The sequence below is a fragment of the Bison bison genome, unplaced genomic scaffold (genome assembly GCF_000754665.1).
Source record: "Bison bison bison isolate TAMUID 2011002044 unplaced genomic scaffold, Bison_UMD1.0 scf7180017864525, whole genome shotgun sequence".
Classification (NCBI taxonomy): Eukaryota; Metazoa; Chordata; class Mammalia; order Artiodactyla; family Bovidae; genus Bison; species Bison bison.
In genome coordinates this window covers 7327189-7334606 of record NW_011495076.1, presented here as the reverse complement: position 1 = coordinate 7334606, position 7418 = coordinate 7327189, and the positions used below count along the sequence as shown (strand labels likewise).

At 41.6% G+C, this 7418-nt stretch overlaps 1 protein-coding gene across 1 annotated transcript in view; it reads left to right on the top strand.

The window, feature by feature from the left end:
- DOCK4 (dedicator of cytokinesis 4) overlaps positions 1 to 7418 on the top strand; it is a 477425-nt gene that overhangs the window by 189080 nt on the left and 280927 nt on the right. The gene's annotated exons all lie outside the window — the stretch shown is intronic.

Below are 7418 nucleotides of genomic sequence, written 5' to 3'. Positions count from 1 at the left end.
CAAATAAATCTTCGTGTGGAGCAGTGCCTCCTGATGTTCATTCGTTCCCTTGTTGGCCTCTTTCCTCTTCTCTATCTCTAAAATGGGAATAGAAACACCCCCATCATAGAAGATCAGAAATAATAAACAAAGAACTTAGCAAAACCACCAGATAGTATTTCAACAAGGCTGCTTTCCTTCTCCCTTGAAAATGGATCTGGCAAGAAGTCGGTTCTGAACACAGGACACTGTAAGCTTGGAGCAGGTTGGCCTCCCCAGAAAGCAGACTCTGAGATGCAGAGATGAGCTTGCAGGGTGTGTATCAGAGAGTGTTCTTGGGTGTCACACCAGTGGAAGGAACAGGGGAGAAGTAGGACTGGGCAGAGAGAGCACATGACCCGTGATGCTGGCCCAGGGACAGCCTTTGTCAGCTTCAGCTGGAGTGGCCCTTCCGAGTTGCAGCAGGAGGGCCTGGCCCTCATAGTCACTGGGCTCAGGCCACCTGGGAAGAGGACACGTCCTCGGGCAAGTCACTCTCTTCAGCTGAGGCAACCCTAGAAGGCTGCCCCTTGACTGCCCGCATGCTCTCTGCAGCTGGGAGAAAATGCCGTCCATCTCTGAAGAGGAGTCTTGGTGTGGCTGAACCCACGACTTTATGTTTGCCTGGAGTCCAGAGGGCAGTGGTTCAAACAGAATGGAGTTCTGCAGTTCGTAGAAATGTCCTCTTAACAGTCAAGGACAGCAGTATATTTTCAAGTTGCACTTGTCAAATGTCAGAAATGAATACATTTTATTCCATGTGCTTCTGATTTTTCAAAGTCGGGCCTGAGAGAGTCCTGTGACCTGTCTGAAGGCCTGACCATGGTACCTGTGGCATAAGAATGAAGTCCTTTTGGTCGATGTGCATATGTCTGCCCCACAGGCCTGCCTGCATAGACAGAATGAAACTGATCTCAAATGCATGGCAATTATGAGGACGAGAAGATGGAGCATAGTGAGGCTTCCTTTGATTTTCCTATGGAGTTCATTTTCAGCATCAAAGCCATATTCAGGAGCAGGCATCCCAATTCCCCCTCCCACATTTCCTTTGAAATTTTTTTTCCAGTCTTTCTAGACCGCCAGCTCCCATGGCCCTGCTGTCATACTGATGGCCAGCTAGGAGTCCCTTGAAGGTAGAAATGACCCCTTTGCTCTTAACTTCATCTCATGGAGGGGGAAGATGTTAAGGGGCTACAGGACAAAGACAGTTCTGTCCTGGACTTGTGATCATACCAATGGAAATCTCCAGATGACTTCTATTTCATCTTCCCTCAAGGCCTATCCAGACAGTTCTTTAAAAAATAAGGTGGTGTCTTTGATAAGACTATTAACTTGGATTTCCCCATCATATTTTATCTTTCCCTACAGGAGAATTTTGTGCATGTGCAGAGGAGATGACCCCTTGTCCTCTTCTTCCTCTGTTTCCTATATTATGAAGTAAAATCCCTGAAAAAGAATTTAGTTCTGCTTAATCCTCTTTCCCTTTTCACTGTGTCCTCCACCTCTTATCCAAAAAAAAATCTTCTGACCCTTCAGAAATTCTACCTTTTCCTCCCCGCTTTTTTCAATTTGTGCATGCCCCCAACACACACAATGATACTCATAAAGCTGATAAACCTGAATGTAGATATACATCGGTGACAAACCAGAGTGAAATATAGTATGAAATGCACATGAACATGGAAAGAACCGGTTGTAAATGTCCTCCGAGTTCCTTTACAAAGCCCTCCTTTTGTCACTGCCTTCTCTCTGTTGCTGACATGCTTCAAGTACCAGCATTCAGAATTTTACAGCTACTCCCATAAAAATGTTTATTTAATTTCCGGTGCAGTGATAGCTCATTTCTGTTGTGAAAAACAGAAGTTTCATTTATTTTGTGTTAAATGGGATTCCATGGGATAGTCTCAGAACTCGAGAACAATAGCATCCATCGTGTTCTGTGTTGTAAATAACTTCCAAGTGACCTTTCAGACCACAACCTGTTTCTGAGTTGGAAATCCTTTTATCAGAAAGATGAAGCTAAAACTTTGACTTTGAGGGATGAGTTTACTTCCTTTGCGTCACAAGGAACAAAATATTTCATAATTTTTTTTTCCCACATAATGTTCCATTCGTCTTAGATTGTCAACCCATAAAGGGCAAGGGCAGCGTTTGCTAGGCTTGACTTGAATTGTGGTGTGTAACATCATCATCAATATTATTTTGATCATGATGATGAATATGGTATCATCTGTGATGTAGAGCTTCATGATTGTCTTCTAGTAGTTTTTATAATTTGTTTCTGTTTTTGCTTTTAAAAGTCACAACTCTGTGATTGAATTGCTCCATACTAAGTTTAAAAGTTTTAAAGTATGAATTTGTTCTTTACAAGAGCAAGCAATGTCACTGAAACTGAGAAATAAGTTCCTGCTTCACAGCACGATTTTGCTTTTCTTCACTGTCTTCATAGAAAACACTGGTGAGTTATAGATAGGATGCTTTTCAAAACCATTTAATTTTTAGTAAAGTCACAAGATACTAAACTGATATTATGTAAAGGAATAATATGTGGTAAGAGGCAACTGTTTCTGATTTTCAAGATGCTTAAGCTGTACATTTAATTAACACTTTCAGCTTACACACATAATTTTAGCTAGTTTTTTTGGGGGGAGGGGCGTGGGTTGGCCATACTACGTGGCGTGCAGGATCTTAGTTCCCTGACCAAGAATCGAACCTGTGCCCCATGCATTAGAAGCGTGGAGTGCTATTGGACTGCAAAGGAATTCCCCACATATAGTTTTAAAAGACTGGAACATAGGCTATGTTTATATACATGTTTATTAATCCAAATAAATTTCTGCATAGTTGCAAATGGGCAGAGATGAAAACAATACCATACAGTAGTTTTTATGTCTGTTTAAAACTGTACTCTCAGGATCCTTAGGACTGAAACAATAGCATTGAACCTTTGTATTTCCAGCTCCATGAAGCATTCATTCTCTATGATCTTTTCTGTAGCTCTTTTTCAATTTATAAGAAAATAAACAAGGGAATCAAGACAGTATTTGGTCATGTTCAGTAAACCCAAATATTATTGGGATGCCCCTGGAAATATAGGATGAGAAGACTTTCATTTGAAGACAGAGCTACTTTATAACAACTGGTGGCAAGATGAATTTTCAACTATAGACTTGTTTCATGCAAAAATGCTTGGAGGATTTGGGGGCTTACTTGAAAAGTTATATCCAGAGTGGAATCTAAGCATTCCATATGTTTCAAGTGTATTTGATAGAAATGCAGATTGAGATTTCATGAATGCCTGAGTTTTCTTTGAATCTTTGCTTTGTGAAACCAGTTTTCCTTCCTTTATGATACCCTATATGCTACCATTAGTAAATACGAGTCAATCATGTTTTCAGATCTTTTGCTCTTTGGCCTAGAACTGCCTTCCCCTTTCAATTGCATAACGTGAAGCATAAATAGAATAGCATTTATCCATCCATTCATGAACTTAGTACTTTGCAAGGTGGAATTACTTGTGTAATTCAAAGACTGGAAATGGCTAGCCATTTTAGAAGGTAAAGATCAAAGTCCTGCCTTGAACTATATCTTTAAAAAGTGTTACTCTCCAAAATGATCTGTGGTTTAATATATTTTAGACGTTTTAAGTTATGAGTGGTGCCCTTGACATTCTCTGACTCTGTTAAAACTTGGGTACCATTTTTCAGTGGCTTCATTCATTCATTCTGTGTGTTTATTCATTCTCTGTTCATACACTAACATAATCCTATGCTGGTGTATGGAAGATGAATTAGAAACAATTCAAGTTTTCAAGTAGAAAGACAAAGATAAGTCAAGTGTATGTGATGCTGCTGCTGCTGCTAAGTCGCTTCAGTTGTGTCCGACTCTGTGCGACTCCATAGATGGCAGCCCACCAGGCTTCCCGTCCCTGGGATTCTCCAGGCAAGAACACTGGAGTGGGTTGCCATTTCCTTCTCCAATGCATGAAAGTGAAAAGTGAAAGGGAAGTCTCTTGGTCGTGTCCAACTCTTAGCGACCCCATGGACTGCAGCCTACCAGGCTCCTCCATCCATGGGATTTTCCAGGCAAGAGTACTGGAGTGGGGTGCCATTGCCTTCTCCGAGTGTATGTGATACCTTGTGCTATTTAAGATATGGTCATAGTACCCTTGGAGCATAGATAAAAGAATAATTGATTTCACTTGGGTCCAAGGATGGGGAAAGAGAAATGGTAGCATCAGGAAATTGAAGGAGTTAACCTTGGAGCTAGACCTTCAACTCAGGCTACTTTGTAGTTCCCTGTGTAGAAGAGGTGGGGAAGGCAACTGCCCCCAAGGGGGATAATATGTATAAAGGCACTGAGTTCTGCATGAAAGAGCTCGATGAGAATTTGGATATGGTAGTGTGGAGGGCATTGTGTGGAGAGGTGGTGGGATGGGAGCCTGGAAAGTAACAGGAGTGCAGGGGTAAAGGACTTTGTAGGAGATGCTGAGAGCAGACCTTCCCTTCTGCTTTATCAGATGGTGGGGACCAATGTCCATTCTTTCAGAACTCAGAGAGTGACTAAAACCAAAGCAAGGCTGGTTTGGGGACAGAGTGCTTCAGTTATATATTATACCCTGTCAGTGCTGAGCCGAAAGACTTCTTCCAGACTCTCAGAATTGCAGGCTGGCAGGGACCTTTCAGTTCACCTTGTTCAACTCCTTCTTTTATAGAGGAGGCATCTGAAGCTCAGTGAGACTGAAGAACATAATACTCACCTTTAATAGTTATCAGATATTATATAGGTGAAGAGTGAAGTCAGAATTCACCCACATAGGCTCCTTGGGTAAGAAATGAGATGATGCACAGTTATGACCCAGACAACCTGTCATCCCAATTTTAAACATTTCAGGTGAAAGAATGAGTTTTCACAGGTAATATAGTTTGGTTCTTAGAATTTTGTGTGCCCTCTTAAAATAGAATTGCCCATAATAAAGGAACCTGACTGCCTAAAACCAGAACTCTTAACAGTAATGGCTCTGCCCTCATTCATTCCCTCAGTGATTATTTACCGAGTTCAATTTGTGTGCCAGGCTCTATACTGAGTTATATAGACAACTGGAAACTGAAACCAACCTAGTCCTTATATGCATGGAATTTTCAGTCTGTTGCAGGAGACATCCTTCCAAAACTTGCACAAATCAGGGAGGCTGGTTAAATGGTATATGGTGCTATGAGCATATGGAATTGGGGTGAGAGGATGTATATCAAGAAAGTCTGCTCTGAGAAGCCTTATTTAATCCTTTACTACCTTTTGCAGTTTCTTTATCATTGACCCCATTTTCCTGACGAGGTAATGGAGACTCTGAGAGATTAGTATCTTGCACCGAATCACACAGCTAATAATCAAACCCACGTCTCATGATACCAAGTTTGATATTCTTTTCCTACACCCAGCCTTTTTGTTTGTCTGTTTTTGGCCACTCAGCATGTGGGGTCTTAGTTCTCCAACCAGGGATGGAACTCGTGTTCCCTGCAGTTCAATCTTGAAGTCTTAACCACTGGACCGCCAGGGAAGTCCCTACACCCAGCCTGTTTGACGTCAACATTTAAGAAGAAAGTTAACTCGGATATTAATGCATATATATGAAGTATAGAAAGATGGATTTGATGAACCTATTAGCAGGGCTGCAGTAAAGATGCAGACACAGAGAAGAGACTTGTAGATGCTGTAGGGGAAGGACAGCGGGGGACGAATTGAGAGAGTAACATGGAAAATATACATTATCTTAGGTAAAATAGATAGTGAAAATTTGCTGTGTGACCGCATAGAGGGAAGGGATGGGGAGGAAGGTAGGAGGAAGTTTCAACAGGGAGGGCACATATATATACCTATGGCTGATTCATGCTGATGTATGGCGTAAACCAACACAATATTGTAAAGCAATTATCCTCCAATCGAAAATAAGTAAATTTTTAAAAAGAGGGCTAAGAAAGTTGACCTACAGTAGAAGGCTGGAAGGTATGAGAGAAGTAGTGGAAGAGAAGATGGCCTCCTGAAAGGTGATATGAAGGTAGTGACAGTGGGGAGAGAGCAGTTTCAGAGCAGTGAGGTGAAGGGCTGAGGCCTGAAGGGGTGGTGAAGAATGAAGCTAATGAGTGGTACCGCCATGTTCAAGAAGGTGATGGGGTAGGAGAGAGCCACCAGCAGCAGGGGAGGTATTTCTGGCTGCCTGGGAGTTAACATGGGCATTCGTGAGTGGTCAGAGCTATACCCAGAGCTGAGTTAGGGCACCCACACACTTAGACCTCTAAGAGAAGCATCAGTAGTGCAGGGTTGAATACTAGGGTTGTGAGAGGTTAAGGTGACTTCATGAGTGTAAAAAGGCAATTCTGAGGGTAAGTTTGCCTTGGAGTCTTATATTGTACTCAATCTACTGTCTATTTGGTTGTTGATTCCTTTTAAGAAGAGGTCCCTGAAAATTATTTGAAGTGCTCTGTCAGGATACAGACCTTTGATTATTTTTCAAGCAAACACTGTTGAGGCTATCAACATGAGGTCATAGGGTATTTATGGTTATAGTTAGAAAATGACATCATGGATTAGTGCTTATCTAAAATGTTTTAACTTGGTTACTGTGTAGTTATTTTTATCTGTCTCATGTACTTTGGGCTATGTTTTCTGTCCTGTGTTTTGATTGCTACTGCTAATTTTGTTTTAAGATCATAAAATGGCTTTAGACTTCTCTGAAAGCCCATTACTTATTGGCATGTTTTGATTTTTGACAGATTCATGTGTTCCTCCAGGCTTTTAAAATACATTCATAGCAGTAACAATAATTTATTTGGGGGATTGGTGTTGTTTCTAAATCTTACTGAAAGATTCGATCTGAGAGAGATAGAATTATAAAATTCACTTCCAAAGTTGGGGGATTTTAAAAATCAGGCAGTCGAAGCATCTACTATCATTTTTTGGATGTGACTTGCAAGATGATTTCAGCATGTGAAATATTTAATAGGAAATGGGTCTTCTCTTTCTGTGTGTTGAGGTCCTTTATTTTCTAGCCTTGTCTCTCTTATGACTCAGGTGTTAATTTCTTGGAAAGAATCTCTGTCCTTCATTCTCTCTTAACCCCTCAAATTGCCTATCCAACTCTGTGCGACCCCATAGAAGGCAGCCCACCAGGCTCCCCCGTCCCTGGGATTCTCCAGGCAAGAACACTGGAGTGGGTTCCCATTTCCTTCTCCAGTACATGAAAGTGAAAAGTGAAAGTGAAGTCGCTCAGTCGTGTCCGACCCTCAGCGACCCCATGGACTGCAGCCTAGGGATGATTAATCTCTGGTATTATATCCTAGTCCTGCCCAGCCCCGCACCGTGTTTCAGAAACCAGTCAGTCTGTAAACATTAGGTAAGGCTAA